Source organism: Heloderma suspectum, chromosome 1 (assembly GCF_057233095.1).
Source record: "Heloderma suspectum isolate Gila_16-S chromosome 1, 16-S_ref, whole genome shotgun sequence".
Lineage (NCBI taxonomy): Eukaryota > Metazoa > Chordata > Lepidosauria > Squamata > Helodermatidae > Heloderma > Heloderma suspectum.
In genome coordinates this window covers 289,763,002-289,789,157 of record NC_139458.1, presented here as the reverse complement: position 1 = coordinate 289,789,157, position 26,156 = coordinate 289,763,002, and the positions used below count along the sequence as shown (strand labels likewise).

Sequence of the window (26,156 nt, the reverse complement as noted above, 5' to 3'; positions counted from 1 at the left end):
ATGTAGCTGCACACACATAAGTCATTGAGGTCAATGATATCTATCCCACAATATAAACTACAAAAATCTACACAAACAGGGTTGGTTCCTGATTCAGACATATGTAACTGGGCTAGTGGGAGGGGACTCCCTCTCTTCCCCATGGCAGGCCCTTCAGCCCCCTAAAAATGCTATACAGAGGGCCCTACTGAATGGGGTGAAGGGGAGATCCCCCTATATTGGGCAGAGGCACTTTCCCTGAGCAGATTCTTGGTATCCAGAGAAGGCGGACCCTGGATTCATCCCACCGTATATGGAGTCTAACTGTTTCCACAGATTTTTAAACATTAAATAATATTGTGCCATTAACAGACAATGAACATAATTATAACAGTTGCACAAGTATAGCAGTGCAGTAATCATGAGTTGTGAATGACGGTACCAGCAAATCTCACAAAACCTGCACACACTATCTGAGCAGTCTGTTTCACAACTGCATGAGTTACAGACAGACAGACAAAATGGTTACATGAAGCACATTGTTGCTGCAATGTTCTGTCATTGCACCACCCACAAAAATGACCCCTGCCCCTTCTCTTGGTATCAGCAGTGGCAGGCCATACCTGTTCTGAGACTGCCTCTCTCAGTGTCCAAGGCAAGCTGACTCTGCTTCTAGACTCAGCCCAGGGTTTGATCAACTCTACACCCAGCCCTCTATATTATTGTTTTTAAGGTTTATTTTATTCAAGCGAATCTTATTAAAAGGGTCCATGTACTTATGGGATAGAAAAATTGCTTTCTTTCTGAGAACTACTGAATAACCTTTGGCATCTACCATTTCATCCTGTCATGGGGAAAACACCATTCTTAAGATTCAAAAAGCATGAAGGCAGTTTCAGGCTTTCTCTCTTCAATCTGTAAACACAGGTTTACAGAACAAAGGTCAATGTTAGACCTAAACAAGCAATGTATACAGCATGCATTCATTCATGCACTAAGATGTCAAATGGAGTGAAATGTTTATTGGACATCAACGACTTACCTATCCAGAATGGAGTTGCACAGTTACTTTATATGGCTTGTCAGAAGATGGTTGTTTTCTTTAGAAAATACTTGAATATTTAAATTGGCATAAAAAGTGTTAGAGGAGAATTCCTGTTTTTAACATTTTAGAACAAGATAACCCAATCTTAACCATAAAGCTCCCCAATCATGACTGTAGCTGTATAGCAATGCTGACATTGTGGGTTGTTTCCTGTAGTGGGGTGTGGGTTGTTGGTTCTCTCCTGCCATTTAGGTATGATTCAGGCAGAGACAAGGGTGTTCTGGCAAGACAAATTGGACAAGGCATCTTTGGGGTAGGATTTCCAGTAAGGCTTCCTGTGGAGAATAGAAGGGTCATAGAGTCCTCATCCCAGAGGAAAGATCTTCAAAGACATCTAGGGAGTAACTGATGACCCCATTTAGTTGTCTTGGTTTCCTGTATAATTTGTATTCTCAATTTCTTATTAGATCGTAAGATTCTCCTTGAGCTATTTACTCTAGCTGTTCCACAAGCATATCAGCGATAGACTTTAGAATTATAATTAGTAACTTTATTTCTTTAATGATATTCTTATATTATTATGTATGTTTGTTTTTTGTTGCCTTTATTCTATTTTAAACTTTATTTAAAAAAAAAAAAAACTTCATGGGGGGGAAAGGGGAGGCACACAGCCCTACAGCCACTGGTCAAAGGCCAAATAAGCCACTGTGAGTCCCCCCATATATCAAGAAGCCAGAACAGAGTCCTGGGGGAGTATGCAAGGACCACCACCAAGGGCATATCAACTGAAAGGAAGTGAAGACATCCCCACCAGGGGCAAACAGTAACAAACTACAAATAACACAGAAACATGCAAAGAAGCCCTGGTAGCCACTCTTTGTGAAGAAAAGTTGTTTTCAGGGGATCCTAGTTTTAGTGGAGAAGAATTGGGGGGGGGGCATCCATCTCACTCACCATTTTCCCACTCCAGCTCCCCCACCCAGCTGCTCCCAGCTCCTTTCCATGGGATTGCAAATGCTTATTTACCCTTGTAAATAGCCTGGGAGCAATAGCAATTTGGAGTGGGAAAAGTGTTGGTGGGGAAAAGGTTAAGCATCCCCTTCACCCCTTCCACTTTTTTTCTTTTCTTTTTTTTTTTATAAAAAGCATAGCCAGATTAACTACAGGGCTAAGGGGGCTGTAGCCCCCAGCCCAACATTTCAGAAGACCTACTAGCTAGCTCAGATTCCCAGCTTTCAACTAAAAGAGAGCAAATATCTAGCCCTTGTAGAACCCGAGATATGAGGCAAAATGTTCAAGCACATTCCAGTCATTTTGTGAGAAACAGACAATTCTTTTGTTCAAGGATGTTATACCCATATTGCTGGGAGGAAGAGGAGTATATGACATCACTCCAATGTAGTCTAGAGTTATCTTGTCTACTAGTGTACTGGTTTTTGTTGTTGTTGTTAGGGAAATGCAAGAGGGGATGTAAAGTCTTGAATGAAAAGAAGGACCACTTTATTTCGCTAATTAATTTCTGCATGTAATTTTCTTCTGACCTCACTGTCTACAATTCCCCACCCCCCATCCCCATATGTACTACAGATAAACTTGAAAATCCCTATAATACTCCATGCATCTGATGAAGTGGACTATACAGCATGAAAGCTTATGCCAGAATACATGTGTTAGTCTTTATGGTGCCACAAGACTCCCTGTTGTTTTTGTTGTTAATAAAATTTATTTGGGTTGATGTTCATGCAGAAGATGGAGGCATATGGGTGGGGCGTATGAGAAGCAAGACGATGGTTTTGTTTTTGTTTTTCTGTTTTTACCAATTTTGAATGTTTAATATGAGTTATAAGAATTGATGTCAGTCTTCAGGCTCCCTCCCCAGGGTCTTTATAAGATAAATTTCCAAGTGTGGTACTTGATGCATCTTGTCTAGACTGCACATGCATGTAAATGAGGACACACAGTAATGCAATGCACAGATGGCATAATAAGCTAGGGAGGCTTATTATGAACATAGTGTAAGACAACTAGGTTTTTCTAGTACAGAATTATTTACTTTATTATAGTTATACTTTGCCCTTCCTCCAGGAACTAAAGATTTCCCTATTTTTACCCTCACAACAATCCTGTGAGGTAGGTTAAGCTGAGAGGTAGTGACTAGCCCAAGGTTATTCAGTGAGAAATGGAAGGCATTTGCTGGTCCTTCTCAGGTCCTGGGCCCCCTCCACTGGCTGGATGTGTACGCATATGTCTTCTGTTTGGCTGTTGTGTCTGAATGGGCCAGTGAGTCAGTCTCTGTCTCTTTCGTGACAGTGTGTGTGTGAGGGTGAGAAAGAAAGCACTTCAGTGTGTTTATATTTTCTGTGTGCTGTATGCTGTAAAAAGGGAAGCTTTTGACTGTATTTGAGTTCTGTGCCATCGAAAAGATATTAGTCTTTTGCTTCCAGGAAAGCATGGAAGATGATTTCCACCAAAATATGTCGTGAAAAATATTTTTGCATTATTGTTGCATATTGTTGACTGTGTGCATGTGCATGCGTGCATGCGTGCGCATGTGCTCAAATGTCATGTGTGAGTTTAGTATTGGGGCAGAGTAGGGGGCCCACAACAGATGGCTAGCCCCAGAGACCATTGTGGCCTTAATCTGGCTCTGACAAAAATTGGTCATATGTTGTTACATACTTTTGTGTGTAATGTGCTGTTACAGACCCCCCAGGTGTACACATTCACAGACTAAGTCAGGTGGATGGTGGGGGATTTTGCAAAATCCATTACGGACCTTCTGAAAACTGGAGTTCCTCCTGGAATTCAACTAGTGAGGAACCTGAGGAACAACAGTATGTCAGAGTAGAACTGAGGGAGTCCACTCATCCTTATTTTATGTTTGATATTGAAATAAGTTAGGGCTGAGCAAAAAAAAAAAAAAAACCCACCCCCACATTTGCTGCCCTGGTCAATTTTAGAAATTTATCAATAGGGCAAAAAAATAACAGTGAAGCATTATTTAGTATTAATTGAGGGGGTTTCCTTCTTTTTCTTTCTTTTTTAAGACTTCTGTACTACACTGGATTGGAGACCCTATGCAACTCCAATACTCTCTTGTAAAAAAAATCCTCCCCCCCCCCTCCAAAATAACTAACCCAGGATATTGCCCAACTGGTTGTACTAATTTTCAACTTGCAGGGTGTTATTTTTATGTAGGTGAGCATTCAAAGATGTGATCCCCCAACCTGCAGTGAGAGATGGATTCTGCCACCTTATTATGCTGCAGTCTACACAATAGACCAGGCCTAACTGCAAGTGGTGAAACAGAGTCATCTGCACTCATGTGAATCAGTCCCTGGTCCCTATAGGAATCTGTAAGCTGTAGGGTGTGGTATAACACTGGAATTCTAATAACACATGTTTATTCATTCAGTTCCATTGGTACCAGTTGAACTGACTCCTGAGTAAATGCATTTAGGGTTAGATTTGAAGGAAAAAATAAGTAAAGATTCTATAATTTGCATTTTATTTTATTATTACTTGTATTGTCTATTGATTCTGTAGTTAGACAATACCCTTCCTTGCTTCTTTTCCTTTTGTTATGGATTACATGGGAGAGCATTTTTCTCCTCTGCACACCTACGCTAGTTGCCAAATATAGTCAAGGATATTCTTATTCAAATGATGTGATGATGGCCCTTGATAGAATGTAGACAGTGTGTGATAATAGTGTTTTAAATTAGTTGCTTTTAAAATTCTGCTTGGCAGTTCCTGACGTCTCATAGCCATGCTAGAACACCTGAAGTCAATATGTAAATACAAGAATGCTGGATTATGCTGGATTCCATCTAGCAAATATTATTTTGTCAGTACAGATTTGGAGATCAGTCTTGGACTGCACCTTGGAAATATAGATGGAACAGACACAAAGTGAACAAACGCCATCCTCATATTGGGCTGCCTCTTGGACATTCTTCAGAAGTAGCAAGAAGGAAGCACAAGTTCTCGCTTCCTTTCCCCATGCCTCTGGTTCTTGTGTAAAAGAGCAGAGAATTGCCTTCTCTACTCATATTTAGGGATGTGTGAATCAGCAGAACTTAAGCTCACCAAATTTCTCCGAATTCCATCTCGAAGCACATTCCATTTCAATTCTGTATAAGATTGCAAGCTTTGTATTTTTTCTTATCGCATGAAAATCCCTGCATATTTTTCCAATTTACGTATCAATTGTGCACATCTTTGAAATGTATGCATTCTTCTACCATTGATTAGAACGTATTTATGTGCGTTTTTCAAGAGTGTACATTTTTTCATGCACATTTTTCAAATGTACCCATGCCATGTAGTTGAATGCAGTGTTTTGGGTCTGCAAATTACATTGCATGTTTAGAAATGTACAGACTTCAACTGCAGATGGCAGCTGAGACCATGTTCGGTCCAATAGGTGCAAACTGAGTAAATCCTGACCAAAAACAAACTGAAATGAATTTGTCATAGATGCCTACTCCTATTGGAAGTATGAGGCTTTCCAATGGCACTTTAATCCCTCCCTACCATCCCCTCAAGTCTAAATAGTCAAAGCTAAATTGATGTGACAAAGTCATTATACACATACAAAACGGGGCTGAATGGGTCTTACTATAACAGTAGAAGTACTGCACAAGAAAAAAAAAACACTTCCCATGGGTGGTTGTTCTGGCCACTTTTCTCCCTTCCTGTCTTTCATATCAGAATTGAGCCAGGAACAAAGAAAAGTGGCTGGAATAATAATAGACTGTGGGGAGGTCAGGTGCTGGATGAATCAGGATGAGGGTTCCACATCCCTCTCTTGCATCCTCCTTTTACTGTTAAAGATCCACATACACAGCTTTATATGGAGATGGAGCATGTGCCCTCTACTGTAACATCTAGTTAGCCATCAGCCAAAGCTTATTCAGATCAGACTCTTAAGCTGCTAGCTAGGACCATTTATTAACAACTGTCATCAGTTCCTGGCATTGATCATCCAAGCCAGGGTCATGCCTGGAACATGTGAAACAAGCACGAACTGTGGAAAGAGCTTTTTGACTGACTGAGACACCTCTGTTTGTATCAGGTTGAGTTCTGGTTTCCCTTTGGATTATCTGATTTAAAAAGGCCCTTTTCACGATATGAAGCCATGCAGTCTTAAAGCATTCTTAATAAGAGCATTCTGGTCATGGTATTAAAAGTAAACAAAATATCAGATTACATAAACTGTCTTATTAGTGTTTGGCTTAGTTAGTGCTGAAAAACAGGACTCATCAATGTACAGGTTCCAAATTCTATCTTTTAAGCCATGTTACAAAAAATTCACAATGGCATTAGCCATATACTTCTGGACTGTTCTTCCCTTGAGATAGTTCCAGAAAACCCAAGTGGCTGTTAAGAAGGCATCAGGCAACATAACTCACAAATTTTCCTAAATTTAAACCTAAACTCCATACTTGGTTAACCCTACCAGAATTTCACACCTTCCTTACCAGAGGCCAATCAGAGTCTTGCGATTCACTAATGATGTCATCAGGAATCAACACACGTTATCCAGGTAATAATTATTCTTAACATGCTAATTCTTAACATGCTCAACAGGAGAAGGAAAATGAATCCTATTCTGCTAGCCTTCCCTGCAGGAACACCTGGATCCCTAATAATACACTAGTAAAGAGCCTAGAAATATACATAAGACACAGTTCATGAGGCACTGACTTATGCACACATCAGTTACAAGTTAATAACTTGGAGAATGACAGACATCACTGTATTCAAGACTTGTTTACTTTTTAAACAATGGCATCAGTCAGTCAAACTTCAGATACATCACAGGGAGAACATACATCTCTTCCACCCACACTTCACACAGTTCTGGGAAGGATGGGGAGAGGAAGCATGAGTCACGTCTGCTTCCTCTGCCTTTCATTGCTTCTGTAGAACATTTTGGAGGGGCTCTTTGTGAGATCAGAAACTTCTATTCTAACTATAAAACTGGTTCGATAGGAGCCCAAATGCCCCCATCTTTGCCCCCACTCCTATTTGCAAGCTGTGGAGTTGGAGGCTGGGCATTGAGGCAATTTGTGGGGAACCAAAACAGGGTTGAAGTGTTTGCCCACTTAGGTATTCATGTTCATCACTATTGCTGGGTCCTGCTTTTGTTCAAAATTCCTTCTTACCCAGACAATGTCAGAGTGAGGGCAGGAAGTGCAGCTTTCTGCTCTGGCCCTCAGTCTGATGACATATCAAGCCTTCACACCACAAGTGCCAGACAGAGACCTGTGATTCAATAGTAACATTAGGCATGAACACACTTCCTCCAGCTAACAATGGTTGTTAAATATAAATAACACAACAGGAGAAGGAAAAGAGAGCATGGACTACTGTCCTCCTCTGCATGAACATCTGGACCACCGACAGTACACCAGTTAAGAGTGCATGAAATAGATTAGCCCTTCCCACCTCCCACCCAAATTCGAGCAGTAAAGTTTATTTTAAGAACTTTCGACTCAGTTGTTTATCCAGCAGAGGTATACAACTGATCAACATTACAACAACAACAAAATCACGGTATTGAAATACATAATATACATTATTTCAAATTCAGAACATATGTTATTTTAAACTGGAATACATCTAATTATACTAAAGTAGAACCCACAACATGAAAAACATGGATTGGTATTATTTCAAGAGATTTGAAAGGAGATCCTAGTTCTCCTTGCTACATTTGAGTAGCGTGCACCCAACAGGATGAAATTAATTGCTTGCTTTTCCAGTTCAGGTAGCCAGTGAAGTGAAGCTGAGCTACTGCCTTAACTCTTATGATGTAAAAAATGATCTTGATTGGTGTTCACATTCAACTCTACTCTATGTCCATCTTGGGAGGGACTGAACTAGGAGCCCCCAAAGACAACAATGCGAGTCTTGTATTGGCTTGCTAGAGCAAAGTTTTGGGATTAAGTTGTAAGGGAGACCCATTCCATTCATTTGCATATTTTGCTCTTTCACTCTAGCCAAGCAAGACTTCAGAAGTCTCATTATATAGCAGAAAGAACATCTGGTTATTCAGGAATTATGAATTCTCAATGGACAATAATAACTCATGAATATAGCAGTCAGGCAAAGGCTTGCTAGATGAAACAGGGAGGTGCAAGGAAGCCAGTTTTCTGACTTGAACACTGACCAAAGAATAGCTATGCTGGCATCTCCTAAAGGAATTCCCCATCCCTTACTAGATGGCATATCTTTATCATTTAATATTGTTTGCATTTGTAATATACAGCGATAATTATTGCCTTTGCTGAGCAAGTACTTCATGATAGAAGCAACAAATAACTAGGCAAATATTGGAGCACTTCTGCTTACAATACAGATGGCATTGATAAAATCACCTGCCAGCAAAACAAACGTAATAGATGTCTAAGGTCCTGTTTACACATTGCATCAATTGCAATAATTGTTATGTGGAGTAACTGAAGTTCAGTCCAGTAGCTGCAGCTATTATTTATTGTGCAGTAAGAATATGAATATATATATATATATATATATATATATATACACTCAAGAATTAAATTACCAATGGACAATAATAATGCATGCATACATACATCAGTCATGCAAATGTTGGCTAGATGAACCATGGTGTACAATGCAACCATAATATGCAGTAAATAAGGCTTCAAAGGCTCACACGTTACATTACTTGTGCTAATTGCAGTGTTATGCATGATTATTTGGAGTAAATTAATTGCTGTTTCATTAATATTCTAGCATCCTCAGATCCCTAACATGTTATGTGAGTTAAGCCAAAATTATTCAGAAGTTAGGGAAACCCAATTGTACATAAGCTCACAGGCACTCTTTTTTTAAATCATGACTTCACATCTTCTGGAACTTTTGTGCATTTTGGAGCTGAAGACTAGTACAGAATTTAATTTCCAGGAGTGAGCTCTCATTTTCTAAAGCTCAGCCCCAGTTACCACCAATTCAGATGAAGGGCTTCCTCTTGAGAATATTTTAAATCAGACCCTTTCTGTATGCTGTTGTCTTGTAGAAAGAACAAGGTGGTTTGGCTGGTATTTCAGCAGTTTCTAGTAGCTGCTAGTTATATAGAAATTCAGCACAGAGGATATATCATGTAAACAACACTGGAAATATGCCATGCTAGACAGAAGCCCTTAAAAATTAGATTTAGTCAGGAATATCATAGTTGGGGATGTTTGTCGGCAAATGCTCAAATGAGACCATGGTCCTTTGAAGCTAAAAATTGAAAGACTCATGTTGTTTCAGTAAGCTGTTAAAAGGTGGAATAACTTATGAGTGGTTTGTAAAGGTGAGCTCCCCAAGGACATTTCAGTGTACTTCCTACCCCAATCACAACAGAATGCCTGTTTATATGATCCAAAAATAACAGACTCAAGTCTCACCCTCCTCATCTCCCGCCAGTAAATTCTAAAAATGGCAAATGTGAATTGTAATGTGACATCTTTTGCATTACAAGTTTTGCTGCCCCCATTCTACTTTATCAGCTGCTGCTTGGATAGGCAGGAAAATTCACAACAAGGTGACATCATGCCACACAATTGTTATTACTAGACATTACTAGAGGAGACAGGAAGAAGACACATGGGGTTGCACAGCTGCTGACTTCAGTGCTAGCCATGCATCTCTCAAAATGCCTAACAGCCCAGGAGATCAAGCACTCTGAACTACATAACTTAGGAGTGGTGTGTAAATGTGAACACCCCAAGCACATTTCAGTGTACTTCCTGCCCCCATCCCTCATCACAACAGAATGCCTGTTTGAGGTGGTTGGTGTGTTGCATTAATTGTGTGGCTTGTCAGTTCATGACATGAGTACCACTTGATTCTGATTCCAGTGCAGTTAAACTAAGATGACTTTAATTGAGAGGAATCTGGAGTGCAAGGTACTTGAGCTCTTCTGCTTGGTTTTACAGTTGATGTGACCTATCAGCAAGCCTTCAGGAGGAGGAATTTGACTGCGATTCAGCTTGAGCATTTCAGTTGGATTACCTATGTGTTTTCCATAATCTTTTTATGCCAGCAAAATATTTCATAACCAGGGATCATATCAACCCTTCTGGCTGCACCATTCAGTTCCTCAGCCCTTAATATTAGAGTGATGCCTTTTGAATTAATCTCACAAAGGCACCTATCCCCACACAAACTGTCTCTCATGTGCACTCAGCACTCCAGTCATTGCTGGAAGATGGGGGTCTCTTTTTCATTGCTGATGGGCATGCCCAGAGCTATACAAGTTTCTGGAACAGAACTGAAAGACACATTAAAAATATCATGGCATTTCTCCTACCTTTCGCGTCCAGGATATTTCTGGATGCAGACAGAATCTCCACAATCACCTGTGATCTTATCTCCCTCCTCTCAGCAGCGGGTAAAACTCAAATTATGTTTAAATGGAAAAGCAAGAAGCCATCTTCATTTGGGGCCTGATGTAACAAAGTATGGAAGATACTTAACATGGACCAAGTTATCTACTCAGCTAAAAGTGGTATACAACACTAAATATAATGGGTTGATCCCGACTTTGCCTTCTGCAGCCTTCCATACATGAAAGGTTTTTGATCCAGCAAAGAAATCCCACTGTTGACGTGAGGGGAGGTGACTTTTGTCAATTCCACCCTCCCCCTGCAGCCCCCAGCCCCATCTCCCACACTGTTCTGGAGGGCCCCCCTCCCTCTGGAATAGTGTGTGGTGGGGAGGGGGGCTGCATGCTACAAGGGAAGGGCAAGGTCATCAAAGGTCACCTCCCCCTGCCTTCCACTGTTGGGAGCATTCCATGAATAGAACTCCACTCAGGAGATGCTCCAACTGCATTCAACCCAATTATCTTTTTTTTAAAAAATGCTATTCCCCTTCCTTGTCTAAAGTAGATGCTGTAGAGTACAAATGTTGTTGTTGTTGTTTATTCAGTCAGTCACTTCCGACTCTTTGTGACTTCATGGACCAGCCCACGCCAAAGCTTCCTGTCAGCCATCGCCATCCCCAGCTCCCCCAAGGTCGAGTCCGTCACTTCCAGAATATCATCCATCCACCTTGCCCTTGGTCGGCCCCTCTTCCTTTTGCCTTCTACTTTCCCTAGCATCAGCATCTTCTCCAGGGTATCCTGTCTTCTCATTATGTGGCCAAAGAGTACAAATACCCAGATAGATTTTTATCAATCCTCCTCTATCAATGCAACATTATTCAGTTTAGACCCTTACCACAACCTTCAGAGCTGCTTGCACATAGGTAGTTTTTACTACCACCACGTTGAGAATCTCAGGGCCAAAACAGACATTACTTTAAACATGTGCGTAGCAGCGATATCTTTTCATTTTAACTTTGTAGTAGGTGCGGGGGGGGGGGTCAGTTCTAGATCTTAAAATGCCTGCCCTCATGCTAGGATCCCAATCTGGATTGGGGACCCATTGCCTACTCTAAAGTAAAAAATAAAAGACATAGCCGGAAGACACACATTTAAAGTAATGTCTGTTTTGACCTGCCGACACTGATGGTGTGTGCTTGGAGGCTCTCAGTGTGATGACGACTGACATATTAAATAATCCTCAACAATGCAGTGAAGGCAGGGTCATTCTGCAAGAGAGGAGTGGTTTGGGTGCCACCCAGGATAGTAAGCATGATGTCTGCACTGGCCCTTATTCGTTCATTTTCAAACTCTTTGTTGTTGTTGTTGTTCAGTCGTGTCCGACTCTTCGTGACCCCATGGACCATAGCACGCCAGGCCTTCCTGTCCTGCGCTCTCTCCCGGAGTGTGCTCAAGTCCATATTCATTGCATCAGTGATGCTATCCAGCCATCTCATCCTCTGCCGTCCCCTTCTCCTTTTGCCTACAGTCTTTCCCAGCATCAGGGTCTTTTCCAGAGAGTTTTCTCTTCGCACATTTTCCTATTGGCTGTAGTGTTTTCAAAATGGCAACAGAGAACTGGAAAAAAAAGACTAACACAGTCTCTTTCCAGCGTTTTGAGTCTAATGCAAGGAAGAAGTCAGTTGTCTCCTTTGTAGCTGAGTTAATCTGATTCCACTGCAGTATCGTAAAGCAAATGAATTCTGCCACAACACCCCGAAGCAGGGAAACAAAATATGCAAGTCACATGTACATTCTGTTTGAGTAATATGTGGCTTCCTATTTATACGACTTGTTTAAATGGAACCACTGAGGAACTTCAGTGTTCATTTTGAGTGAATTGTAAGAGCCACATGTGGCTGTGGGCATCCTCGGGTTGGGGGCTGCATGACAGCAGTGAGTGCGGCCAGGCACTTGTGTGTGGAGCTCCCACTCCACACACAAACACATATATACTCTTTCCTCTTCTCTCCTGTGTGGGTGTTCTCTCTCTCTCTCTCTCTCTCTCTCACACACACACACACACACACACACAGGCTTCCCTCCCCCAGATTTCTCCTTACTTCATCCTCCCCAGGGAGTTCTTCATCTGGAAAAGGAACAGAAGCCACAGGAAGGCAGTTTTTCAATAGCATCCTTATGGTAAGTGTAATGTGTAGACTATCCAAGCCTATTCTTAAAAGTAATCCAGTAAAAGTAAGCATGCAATCTTACTATAGAAGATCTGCTTAACTATTTCTTAAAATACTCTGAAATGCTTTACTGCCGTGAAGCATTTTTGAATTGATTTTGAATTGAACCAGTCATTTTTGACTAATTTCCACATAATGAGCCAGAGTCAAAATGTTTTGACATTCCTATGAGAGCATATTGGCAGAACTGAAAATATAACCTACTGATGCCTTGTACTAAAATCTTCCGTTAAGAAAACTAAAAAAGTGAAATTAATAAATCAATACAAAGGCCAATAGATCAAATGAGCAAATGAAGAAGCAAATAACTATTTTGTTTCTTAACAAAATGGCCATTTGTGTTAGCCAATATTCTTTCTGGAACAAATTTGTTCTAATTATGTTGTAAGCCCCCCTCCCCATGAACATAGTAGTATACGGGCCAAAACCAGCATTACTTTAAATACGTATATAGCAGCTACATTTTTCATTCCCTACTCACGGTTGTTTATGAGTTCTTGAGGTGATGACGTGACACTCCAGTTTCACTTCTGTGTCTAACCAGCACTTTGGGAGAGTTTTTTTTAGTGCAAGGAAAATGTGGCATTTAATTGTGAAAGCAAAAGAAAGAGCAATTTCTTCTTATGTTATTGAATTATTCTGCTGTACCACAGTGCCACCTAGAGGTTATGTAGTGGAAAAAGAGGAAAGGAAATGCCCCTTGTGTAGTGCTCAGTTCTCAATTCTGTGATGAAACCAAAAATGGATACAGCAGATTAATATTCTCATGTAGAAAAGCTCACAGAGCCCTTGATCTAGACCTTAAAAGCCCCTGCCCCAATGGTACTGATCCAGATTGGGGGGCCTGCACCTACTCTAGGGTAATAATTTAAAAAGATATGGCTGCTAGTTATGGATTTCAAGTAATGTCTGTTTTGGCCTTAAGCCTCCATTACCACACCTATTTCTGCTGCTGCCTGAGCCACTCTAGCATATCCTACAGAAGTAGCCCTCTGCTTCAGAACACTCAGACAATGAGTATTATCTAGCTGACCAATCCAACACAGCTGATCTTTGAGAAGCAATGTATTTATTTAGTAAATAAACCGCCTTTTTGCATAAACTCCTAGAATGGCATACAAGAATAAGACAGTAACAGAATAAATACAATAAAATTCAGTCTAAAATTACATTTCATAACAAATCAATAACATCCAACAAGCCATAAAATAATAAAATCATTTGTCATCCCTTAGTCAAGGGTCAAGCTAGCTATCCAATGAAAGCCTACTACTGACATATATCAGTTGAAACCTCTGTAGGTATTGTGATGAAGGTTACAAGAATTTCAGTTGAAATTTTCAAAGGAGAATTCTCATCCTCATGTAAGTATTTAGAAGGCAATTTGGCCCTGATGACACAGAGCTTACTCAGAGATGCTGAGGCTATAGATACTGCAGAAATGGAAGAGGGTCTATTAGGGCTCAACAAGCCAGGAGCCCAAGATAGATGAGAGAGTATGGACTGCCCAATTTAGGAGAACCAGGATCCATTCAGGTATGGGGTAGACTGAAAGAAAGAGTGCAGATTCTTCCTAGGCTGTCAAAGTGCCTAAAGCCAGCTTCATTTTCTCCACAACTATGAAGTTAGAACTTTAGGCTTTCTTTTTCCTTTTCTGTTTTAAAGTGAGAATATATCCTGACAAACCACCCCCACACCCACAGTACATTCCATGTAAGATAACTATATCTAATCTGCTTTTACTTCCAAAATATAGCATTAGTGTTACAGTAATTACTTTTATATCCTCCAATAAAACTTAATATTACATTATTCTAGTAAATAACAACCCTCATCCCATGTTGTGTTGTGAAGTAGGAAAACCATCAAAGCTATCTATAACCAGTCCCATAATATCCCCCAAAGCCTGCTAAAGAGACCTGTGACGTTCCAGCACCTCTCAGCTACCAGACCCTTGGCTTCCAAAACCTACGTTGGGCCCTGGGCAATTGTTCAGCCAGTTCTAAAGGACTCGTGCTTCATGGAGCTGTACCAGTCTCCCTTCCTCATCTCAGTCAGATAGGTCCCAGGGCACTTGCCAGCTAAAAACCTTACATTCCTATTCCCACCAGCCTCACCACAGGAGTTGGTCAGCCTTGCTTGACCAGGCGGTGGTAGGTCAAGCGAAGCATCCAGGAGTGTGGCTAGGTGCCCTGGAGAGGTCCCAGGAATCTCCTCACCTTCACAGGTTCTGATTTTACTTGCCCCCCACACTCACTACCAACTCACTTACCTGGAATGATATGATCTACTATTATGAATGAACAAGGACAAAATTCACAGAGGTTGAGTCCCAGCATAAGCTGTCATTTAGCCTGTACTATCATGGTCAATCCCATCACCACACATAGGTTTCTGATGCTTGATGGTTTGGGACACTGAGCATGTGTCTTTTATCTCCCTTAATTTGAAGCTCTTTTAATTTGAGATTTCCCCCCAAATGAAGGTAACAGTATTAACTTATCCACCTCATGCATTGGTGTGAATCAGTCGTCTGAACATTCAAATAGTTTATAACCCTTATATTGCAAATGAGTCTAGGGAACCAGTTACAAAGAGGAATTGTTTGTCAATGGTCACTCCAGCTTTGCAAGAATATTCTTTCAAACACGTATGAATTCACACATTCCAATTGCTGGCTAAATCAACCACACTTGGTGCTTCACCACCAATCTTGGTATCTTACTGCTCCCAGCCTGGCTGGTTTGGAAGAATTTGTCTGAGGTACCAAGATGTAAAAATATGCACCAGGGCCAGCCCTACCAATAGGCAGAGAGTGAGGCAGCCGCCTCAGGAAGGTGATTTTGTGTGTTCCAAAAGGGCAGCAAATGTTAGTGATTTAATTTATTAATGTATTTTTACTGCCAGGGATGGGGAGAGGCACTTATGGAACTATCTGCCTCAGGTGCCAAAGTAACATGACTGGCCTTGATGTGAAACATACATAGCAGTTTCACACATTGTCAAGTGTTAACTGCAGTTACCATGTGCTTCACTTAATTTGAGCACTTGCCTTTAAAATCTCTGCAGTTTTCTTTCTGCTATACCCATCGGTACTGATGGCTTTCAACATTAAATGTATTCATTCCTACTACAGTACCAGCTGTAGTAATCACATGCTGCTGTGTTCTTATTGTGGGAAATTGCAGTAATATTAAACATAACTAGGACTGCACCAAATTTATGTGGTGATTCAATTTTGCTTCAGAACTGGCACTTTATTTTCATTTTCAAGGTAGGATTCAGTCAGCAAATTAGAATTCAAGGTAAAAATTAGATTCCAGGAAGATAATGATAGTACATACCACAGGCAAAGAGAAAAGCCTGTAAGAGAGCTGTGTCAAGGGCTCACAGCCCAGCAGGGGGCCTACTGACAAGAGTCTCTGGACCTGTTCCTCCTCTTCACCATTGCTATCTGCTTGTTCACCCTCCACTCACTCTGGCCCAGGCAACGGCGGTGGCGTGAAAGGGGAGCAGTAGATGCCACTGTTTATTTGTTCATTAGCTCCCTGCCTGGCAAGCAGGCAGGTGGTAACAATAATAAGGAGGTGGAGTGGCAGTTGACAATAATGCAGGTAAGAAGGTAGATTCTCTGAGGAGGAAACACCCAAGGACCCTCCAACACATGGAAGGTTATCACCAGCCACCTGGCTGAAAATTTGTACCCGGCCTTAAATATGGGTGTCACTTGCATTCTGAGTGCAAAAGTAAAACTTTTACCAAGATTCACCAAAGAGATTTTTTGTTCTCCTTCAAATAAAGTATAGCTATGCTAATTAAAAACATGTCTGAAATTTTAAATGATAGGTAGACAGACACACACACACACACACACACACACACACACATGGCCCTACCATTACATAGAGTAAGTTGGATTCCTCAGGTGGCAGATGTCAGAGCTATATGTGCCATGTGGCTTCCATGACCTCCCTCCCTTCCTCCCAAACAGCCATCAGTTTCAGTGGGGAAAGTAACTGGGCTACCATCAAGAACACCAGTGAAAGAGGACTGAACCTGTCTCTCACCAGGGACAGGAAATAGGCTCAGGCCAAGGCCCAGTAACATCCCCAAGTGCATTCCTTTAAGATCTCCTTCATAACTGAATGGCAATTTACTCTTATGGGTCAAATTAAAGTACTGCCTTTGAGGGCACTGTTACATTAAGGGCAAAACCTGCCTTATACCCATGAAATTGGATGGCCTCCCGCCATACATGCACACAGTGACAGAGAACACACAGAGACCCAACATTCTTCCTGGTGATCCTCACAATATACAGGCCTTCTCTCCATGCACACATACCTCTCATTTTGCTAGTTTCTAAGGATAAGAATAAGAATAACGAAGACTTTAAAGGGAGCCTTGAGTACAGCATAAGTCTGCATGCCTTCCCCTGTGCCTGTGGAGCCTCCTTGCAAGATGTGTTCAGTGCAGAGCTTCCCAACAGAATTATTTTTATTAAGTTGAAGGCTATTTTTGAACTCCTCTAAATTTGGAGGAGAGCTTGTTGGGAAGTACAGGTTGTTGCTTTAGGAAAGATGAAGCTCAGAAGTCCTGTTTCACAGAGACAGCTGTCGGCAGAGCCTTCATCATCAATAGTTATGATGATGATGATGATGATGATGATGATGATGATAAAAATTACATTTAACAAAGACTATGGCATTCAAGTAATCAAGTACAAACTGCTATATTTTCAGTGATGAGAGACTTGGGAGGGGGAATTTGGCTATAGTAATACGCACTTTAGTTACATCAGGATTAGATTATTGCCGTGCGCTCTACATGGCGACACAGGTCCATTGGACCATACTACTTCTATCCCGCAGCATCAGCACTGGCTGCCAATTTGCTTCCTAGAATAATTTAAAATATTGCCCATTGCCTTTAAGGTTCTGGCATAAGTCCAGGATACCTAAGGGACCACCTCGTCCCATATGCCTGACCATTCCCTAAAATCAAGGGAGGAGACCAATTCTAAAAAGTATTCATTCATTAATTAATGTATTATTTTAAAGCAATAAAGATAATTCAAGACACATTATAAATAATCTTTCTGATACATAGATCCAGACCACTGTGGACAAAGCATATGGTGAAAAACCATCCTTGCTTTTATGTAATAATCAGTTCCATCATAATATGAATTTCCCAAATCCTTAAAAACAAATCAGTTGGATTATGGAGAGACAATCATCTTCTTCCAATATGATGCAATGGACATTTTTTGCCGTTGTTAACAAACTGATAAATCAGACAATTCTACACAACCTTTTAAATTACTGAAAATCACACTTAACAGGTCCATTTGCATATTATAGCATGCTTTAAGCTCAATACAAGATCAAAGTCAAATATGATTTAATTTTTACACAAGGAGGCACTTCTCTGTGTCCTGCCAAGGGCGGAGGCATAGTTGGTAGTGATAAGAGAAAGAATCTACTCAGTGGGTGCATCAATATTATGGAACAGCTTGCCCCTCTAGGCTTGGGTGGTCTCCTCTTTGATGGTCTTCTACCAGTTAGTGAAGACCTGTTCATTCTGGCAGGCGTTTGCCTTGCTAAGTACTTGATGGTTTTAAAACATAGGATTCTATCTTTTCTGCCAGTCTCTGATGCATTTTGTATTAAGAATGGTTTTGTTATACTGTTGTGTTTCTAACTGTTGAAAGCTGCCCCAAGTAATGCTTATGCATTGGAAGAGCAGGGTAGAAATTCTTGTATCAATAAATAAGAATGCATATAAAAAAAAAACTCCTCACAGTAGAAACCTTCAGTGAAAATTGTGTATTATTGGAGAGGTGTAGTGTTTATCGCATCTTGAATATATGATAATATTCAGGTATAAGCGGTTACTTTATATTGAATTAGACTATTAGTCCACTTGGCCCAATACTGCCTACTTTGATAGGACATGGCTCTTCAAGGGCAGAGGCCTTCCCAGCATGATGCTCTGAATTCTTTTAACTTGAGACATACCAGAGTTTCAACCTGGGACTTAGGGGAGAGGGCGGTGGCTCAGTGGTGGAGCACATGCTTTGCATGAAGAAGGTCCCTGGTTCAATCCCCAGCATCTCCCGGTAGGACTGGGAAAGAATCCTTCCTCAAACCCTGGAGAGCTGCTGCCAGTCAGTATCAAAATATTGGGCTAGATGGACCAATGGTCTGACCAGTATAAAGCAGCTTCCTATGTTCCTATTTTGTTCCTGTGTTAAGACATGCAAAATATGTGCTCTTCCACTGTTCTGGACTTATCCAAGGTGATGGCTGCACTCTTTTACAGAAAGAGATGCTGAAAAAAATTAGCATGCATCAAGGGTAGGCATGGTTGGGCACCTGCCAAGGGCCCACACCGAGCAGGGGCCCACTGTCGAGAACACATACGCACCCCGACTGGCTCCTCTTCTTAACTATTACAACCTGCTTGTTCACCTGCCTCTCACTCTGGCCCAGACAATGGTGCTGCTGAGAAGGAGCAGTAATAGATGCCCCTGCCCACTAGCTCACTGGCTCTCTGCCTGTTAAGCAAGCAAACAGTGACAACTGCAGTGACAACACAGTGAGAACATAGACACACTAAGTGAGGGGAGTCCAGTGAGGGTGTCTCATGCAAGGGCCCTCAAAAACCTGGAGCTGGCACTGGTAAGCAGACCCAACTTACATCTCCCCTAAATACACAACAGTTTTAGTTTCAGGGGTACCACCATGCTTACAAGTGTCTTTCTTCCTAGCATAGATGTCAGCATATAGAAGCAAATTTTTTTAACCACAAGTAATGCACAATCTTCATCAGCCTGTCTACTAGTCCTTAGAACAGGTCTGCAGAACGTGTGAAATACTATGTCAAATGTAACTCATCAGCAGGGCTGTGGCGGCGCCAAGACCTTTTGGTGCCTGTGGGAGAGCAAGAAATGGTTAGGGTTGGCGGAGAATTTCTCCCCGAAACTTCGGGGGGGCGAGCGCCAACGTGTTCGGCCCCCCGAATAAGTTTCGGGGAGAAATCCTCCGAACCCCCCCCGCCCCCCCCCCCGGGACGGGACTTACCTTCGCCGAATGTCCCTCCCGGCGGCGGGTCCGGCCGGCGGTTCGGCGGGTTTTCGAGCGGGGCGGGAGCGGCAGCCGGTCTTTCGACCAGCTGCCGCCGCTGCCATTGCAATAAAAGAAAAAAAAAAACGCCCCCTGATAGGCTACGTGACGATTCACGTAGCCTATCACGGCTAGATTTGCAAAGTCAGCCGTGATAGGCTACGTCAATCGTCATGTAGCCTATCACGGGTGACTTTAAAAAAAAAAAAAAAGTGTGTACGGATAATGGCGGCCCCCATAGGGAGCCGCCATTCCCGTTCCTTATTTGGTCCCTGTAGTCTACGTAAAGATTTACGTAGACTATGGCGAAAATAAGGGCAACGCTATTGGGGGCCGCCATTAGCGTACGCGCTTTTTTTTTTTTTTTAAGTCACCCGTGATAGGCTACGTGACGATTGACATAGCCTATCACGGCTGACTTTGCAGATCTAGCCGTGATAGGCTACGTGAATCGTCACGTAGCCTATCAGGGGGCGTTTTTTGTTTTTTTTTTAACTTTCGCGTTCGCGGCCGGGCGAGGCGGGAAGCCTCCTCCCCGGCCTGAATTTCGGCCGGGCCGAGGCGGGAAGCCTCTCCCCCGGCCTGAATTTCGGCCAGGCCGAGGCGGGAAGCCTCCCCCCCCCGGCCTGAACTTCGCGGGGGGACCAGCGAAGCGCCTCCCCCCCACCGCGAACGTCCTTCGAGGACAGGTTAGGGACTTTCGTCCACCCCTAGAAATGGTGCCTGCCCCAAATCAATGTGTATAGTACCCAAGGCTGCCCAAGTTATTTGAGCACCTGAGGCAGAAAATCCAAAAAGCACCACTCCCTGGGAGTAAAAATAGAAGAAGAAGAAGAAGAAGAAGAAGAAGAAGAAGAAGAAGAAGAAGAAGAAGAAGAAAACTAACAATTTGGTGCCCTTTCATGACACCCTAGAGCAGCTGCCTGAGGTGTCTACCGCTCAGTGTAATGGCAGGGCTACCCATTCCCACCAGTCATATATGGTAGCATCCCACCCCCAGGCTCCATAAACCTCCTGGGCCATGTCTCTACCACAATGGAAGGAAAAGCAAATGGAGGAGTACTGGATTTTTTAAAAAGAGTCAGCTTCGCTGCACTTTCATCCATGCAGGGCTCCACAAGCAGATTCTCCACACCAGTAAAAATGAAATCACTTCACAGAACATACTTCCTGGAGGGGGTGGGGGTTGGAGTGAATGTCATCTGACTGGTCATGGAGACACCCCCATCCAGTTCTCTTTGCCTGTCTAGGATTGCAAATGGGGTGGGGGGTTGCCCAGCACCCAGCAGGCCAAAGTAAATGTCAGGTAGCCTGTGTTTCACTTTGTGGCTTACAAATTTTGCAAGCCTGTTTTAGAATGTGAACAACAGTGTGATTTCAATAGCATACTATGTATAAGGGAAGAGGTAAAATGCGAGCATCGCTGCTTAAATATGATATGCCTGTAGGGTGTTAATAAAAAAAATGTAAGGCAAAAACATAGGAAATAAAAATATGTTTTGCACCCTCCTCAGTGGTTCCTTTAATGTGCAGCAACCCAATAAAATCTGACTTTATTTATTACATATAATAAAACCGATGTTAAACTAATCAAATACAAATCAGTCCAACTGCATAATTTTCAGTGAAGAGGTGCTTAAGAGCAGCAAAATGAACTCCAAAATGGCTCATTGCCTCTTAATCAAAGGCAGTCAGAGCGTCAAACATCAGCCAGTCAGGTGATAATGTTGTCACTGTTCTGCCGCTTTCTTGGGTGGAAGTTGTCAAAAAGGCCCGACAGCTTTTAAAACATGCCATCCCATTTGTCTCTGCTGAGGAACAGACCCTGTGATCTATTGGTGCCTTTGAAAGATTAGGGAGAAAGAGTACTATGTTATTATAGTAGTTCCATTAAAATAGATGTTCACTGTGCCTTCAAAGAGGATTTAGGCATAAAACTACATGTAATTTCTGATAAGAATTTTTTGTCACCTTTCAAGTCTGGTTCTTGTCATGTCTAATTTTGTCCAGCTACTTTGGGGGGACACGGGAATATTAATGATTAATTGCCTTGGTGGTGGAGAAGAACAGGCTTGTAATATAACATTAGAAGCCAGAGATCAGGGAGAACAAATGAAAATATTCTGGATGAATATATTACTGCTATATGCAGTTAACAACACTGGCCAGAAATCATTTGTGTTCAGAATCTGCAGTGGCACCTCTTCATTGAAAACATTATTTATGGTCATTTTACACAGCCTACTAAGACTTCATACAAAAGGGAAGTTGTTTAATTCATAGGCACCAAAGCAATAGCAGGGAAGTCTTTTTTTGAACTCTCATTTTTAATCAGTGTAACCAGTTCTATAGATGACCAAGGAAGAATTATGAAGAGGTATAGATTATCCATGTTATAAAGGGCAACTTGGCATCACATGATTAAGCTTCAGCAGTGTGATGAATTTAGCATCACCTTTATTTGACCTGAGATGCACAAGTCATCTCTGTTTTACTTGATGATAATTTAAAGCAAGCCATAATGGCTTTGGGCCACAGTATCTAAAGGACTGCCTCTTCCCATATCTTCCTGCCTGTGCCCTGAGGCCCTGCTCCAACTGCCCCCACGCTGAGTTCAGTGAGTGGCTACTCATGGTGGGTCTTTTCTGTGGTGACCCCCAAATTATGGAATGTCCTCTCTAGAGAGGTCTACATGGTGCCCACTATTGACTTTTCAGCACCAAAGACTTTTTTATTCTCCCAGGCCTTTAAAAAAACATTTTCAACTGCTGCTTGTTTTATTTTTAATATTATCTTTAATGCTACATTTTAAAATCATTTTTCCATCTTTTAGCTGCTTGAATATTTACCTCTTTTAAATTATTTTAAACTATTGTTGCTGCTTTTAAAGCTTTTAAAAACACACACACATTTTTTAATGTCTCACTATTTTTATCACTGTTTTATTATATTTGCTTTTAGTATGTATGTTACCCTGAGAGCCTTGGCTATAGGGCGATTCATAAATTGAAATAATAATAATAACAACAACAACAATAATAACAATAACAACAGCAACAACAACAGGAAGAGAGACAGACACCATTTGTCTCCATAGATCTGCTTTCACTTTGAAAATTAATAAAGAGATGTAGAAAGAGGGACCCTGAATCTCACTGGGATTCTACAAGATAGGAATACTTTAAGAATTTTTGTTTGTCGTTTCTTTAAATATCAGTTGGGTTATCATTAAGCTTCAGAGGTTCTTAAATTGCTTCTTGGAGTTTATTTGTCAAATAACTCAGGGTATAAAAGTAGCACCATAAACATTAATTGAGCAGCCATTAAGCAGGATGGCTGTTTGTTTTTGGTTGATAGAGAACATAAAGCTTCATACCCTGTGGTGGAAAACAATTAGACGTGATGATGAACGTGCTATTAAATACCACTCTTACCACCCTTTTGATATCAGTTTAGCTGTATAAAATAGCAACCAGCTGTAGTCAAAAAGCATACACAAGTGATGGGAAGTAATATTTTTACTGTCATGTCACAGTCTGTTATGAATGGCATAGAGTTTCTAATGCTTTATGCTAATGGCAGTGACTAATGATAGTCATTATCTCCATTTATACACATAAAAATCTTTCTCCAGGGAGACTGATCATAACTAGAACACTGCTTAAAATTAAACAATGTCGTTGTGTGTTTTTCTGAAATGCAGGATATAAAATTGACTTAAATACAAGAGGTTGGCTGCCCAATTTATTTTGTTTTGAGAATGTTTGACAACTGCAGCTGTTACCTTTGCCACCTGCTGACTTTGCTTTTAGAAAGGCATTTGGTACATTTATATGTATCCATGGACATCCTGTACTGGAAAGCTCTGCCCAGAGGGTAATATAGGTGAAACTTGCAAGAGAAAACTAACACGCGGTATAAATTTGACATTGCCATGTCTGAGGTTTCAATTTCTTTTTTAACAAGGACGGTGAATTTTCTCATCCATTTCTGATTTCAGTTATGAATTCTGCTTACTTGACAGGTACAAAGCACTTCATTATATGCACGCTCAGAAACCTTTAAACGGATGAAGCAGCTATTTGCATCTGATAGGAGCTAAGTGGGACATTAAATTAATGCCAAACAAGTGAGTGCTCATTTTGGTTTCATTATAAATGGCTGCAGTACAGCAGTAATGTATTGACTCTTATGTGCTGACAACTTCTATATTTCTTCTAAACTTCCCTGAGAGCTAGACATGGAGGAATAAATTGCCACTCTAGATGATAAAATTAGCAGAAGATATATTCACAATAATTGCACATAGGTCTCCCAAAATATACCAGAGTGTCAGTGGAATGCTGGTGTTCATGAAGGTTGACTGCCACAAAAGTGCATTTTTGTAGCCTCAGCTTGGAGGAAAGATTCCCATTTGTAATATGAGGCATCCAAATTTTAGGAAAACGTCAGCCAGGGATAAATAATAGTGCATGCTCACTCCATACCGTGTGTATCTACAAGGTATGTGTAATGAACTTTGAGTTAGGACAACTTTCATTCATCCATGAAAGCTTAGCAGTGACTATCAGTATTGCCTAGGGGCTAATTACATGTTACATGTTCTCCAAGTAGCTTGCTTCCAAGGTTCCAAAGGTTGAGGGGAGAGGATTTGTGCACAGTTAAATCAGATACTCGTGAGCTTTCTGACATGACAGTGTATTGATGTGATAGCCATAAAAAAAGCCAATCCCATCAGAAAACAGCTGACAATGACAACTACATCTACAGCCCTGTCTTCAACTACTATCCAGAATACACCCCAACCATACAATGCCAGTTTACCATGAACACAAACCCCTTACATTTCAGTCTCTGCAATATCAGCCCAGTGGCAAAAAAATAAATGGATGCAGTCAGATTGGTATCCAGGGCAGATCTACTACGGTAGAGGAGCAAAGAACTCAGAACACCTCTTGGGGACTATCTGCAGCTCTCAGATAAAACCTCACCACTCCATTTTCAGTAAGACACAACTGATCCTGGAAAACAAGAATTCTATCAAAGGAGGATAGAGAGATCTTTGCATGAGCTCCTGACCCAAGATGCAGAGATTAAAGTATAAAGCTTTGCAACAAACACTGTCCCTTTATTTACTTTGGCATCACTATTAGGAGACCATAATAGTGTCAGCTATGCAACCAAGGGGTCAGTCTCCCTTGGACAGTACCTACACAAGTGAATGGAATAGACAGAAATCAAATGCTAAAAAAAAAAAAAAAGTTAAAATTTTAATTTAAGTGACTTCAGTCGGTCTTCTTTAAGTATGACTAAGTCTGGATCCAACCCAGTGACTATTGCATGAAAGAATCTGCATTCTAAAACATGACTTGCACTATTTCAATACAAGTTGTAGCATTCCTATAATTGCACACTGAGATGCTGCTTATACTGGGCTAGTGCCTTGTCCTGCCATAGTTTGTACCAGTGTTGTATATAAATGAACTATGGAAAGCCAAACAAAAAGGACACCTTAGCTTAATGAATAGAGGAAGAACAGATGGCTGTTCTCAGCTACTTGTCCCTTCATAGGTGCTAATGATAGCCTGTAACTTGGCTATAATTATCCGTGCTCTGGTAACCTCCAGGTTAGACAAATGCAATCCACTGAACATGGGGCTGCCTTTGAAGACTGGCCCAAAATACAGTTAATCCAAAACACAGCCACTTGGCTGCCAGCTGGAACCAGCCATGGGGAACACATCCCACCATTTCTTGAAGAGCTACACCGGCTTCCGGTCCATTTCTGAGCACAGAATTCGAAGTGCTTCTGCTTACCTTTAAATCTCTGTACAGCCTGGGACATGGATATCTTCGGGAACTTCTTCTCCCACCATATGCTAAGATCTTCCCCACTCTCCTCTAGGTGTCCCCACCAGCTGAAGTGACATGGGGAGCAACTGAGGACAGGGTCTTCCACAAGTGGGGAGGTTGTGGCTCCCCACTTGTGGAACTTTCTCCCCAGGGGGCTCCCCCTGACACCTATGTCAATGTTTTTTAGATGCCTGGTAAAACCCCTTTATTTCACCTGGGTTTTAACCTCTGCACATTCTATTTCTGCTATGATTGTTTTCAGTGCTGCCTTTGTCTGTTGTTAACTGTGTTATTGAGCATAGCTATTTTATCATTGTAAACCACCCTGAACAAGCTTAATTGAATAGTATAGATTTTTTTCAAATACATAAATCAATATGTTGATGTTATGTGCTTTGACTACAAAAGATCACACACACACACACACACACACACACACACCAAGGTCTACTTTCATGAGTAAATTAGATCAAGGATAATGTATGGTTGGACCACATGTCACACTTCCCTAATTTCTTCTGGTTTCTATTTCCCCCCTATACACGAGCAGGTTCTACCATTAGGCAGAGTGAGGCAACTGC

At 41.4% G+C, this 26,156-nt stretch overlaps 1 protein-coding gene across 1 annotated transcript in view; it reads left to right on the top strand.

The window, feature by feature from the left end:
• KHDRBS2 (KH RNA binding domain containing, signal transduction associated 2) overlaps positions 1 to 26,156 on the top strand; it is a 510,624-nt gene that overhangs the window by 471,519 nt on the left and 12,949 nt on the right. Inside the window, exon 13 of the mRNA XM_084812352.1 lies at positions 23,747 to 23,851. The gene's annotated coding sequence lies outside the window, so the exon portion shown is untranslated. The remainder of the gene's footprint in view (positions 1 to 23,746; positions 23,852 to 26,156) is intronic.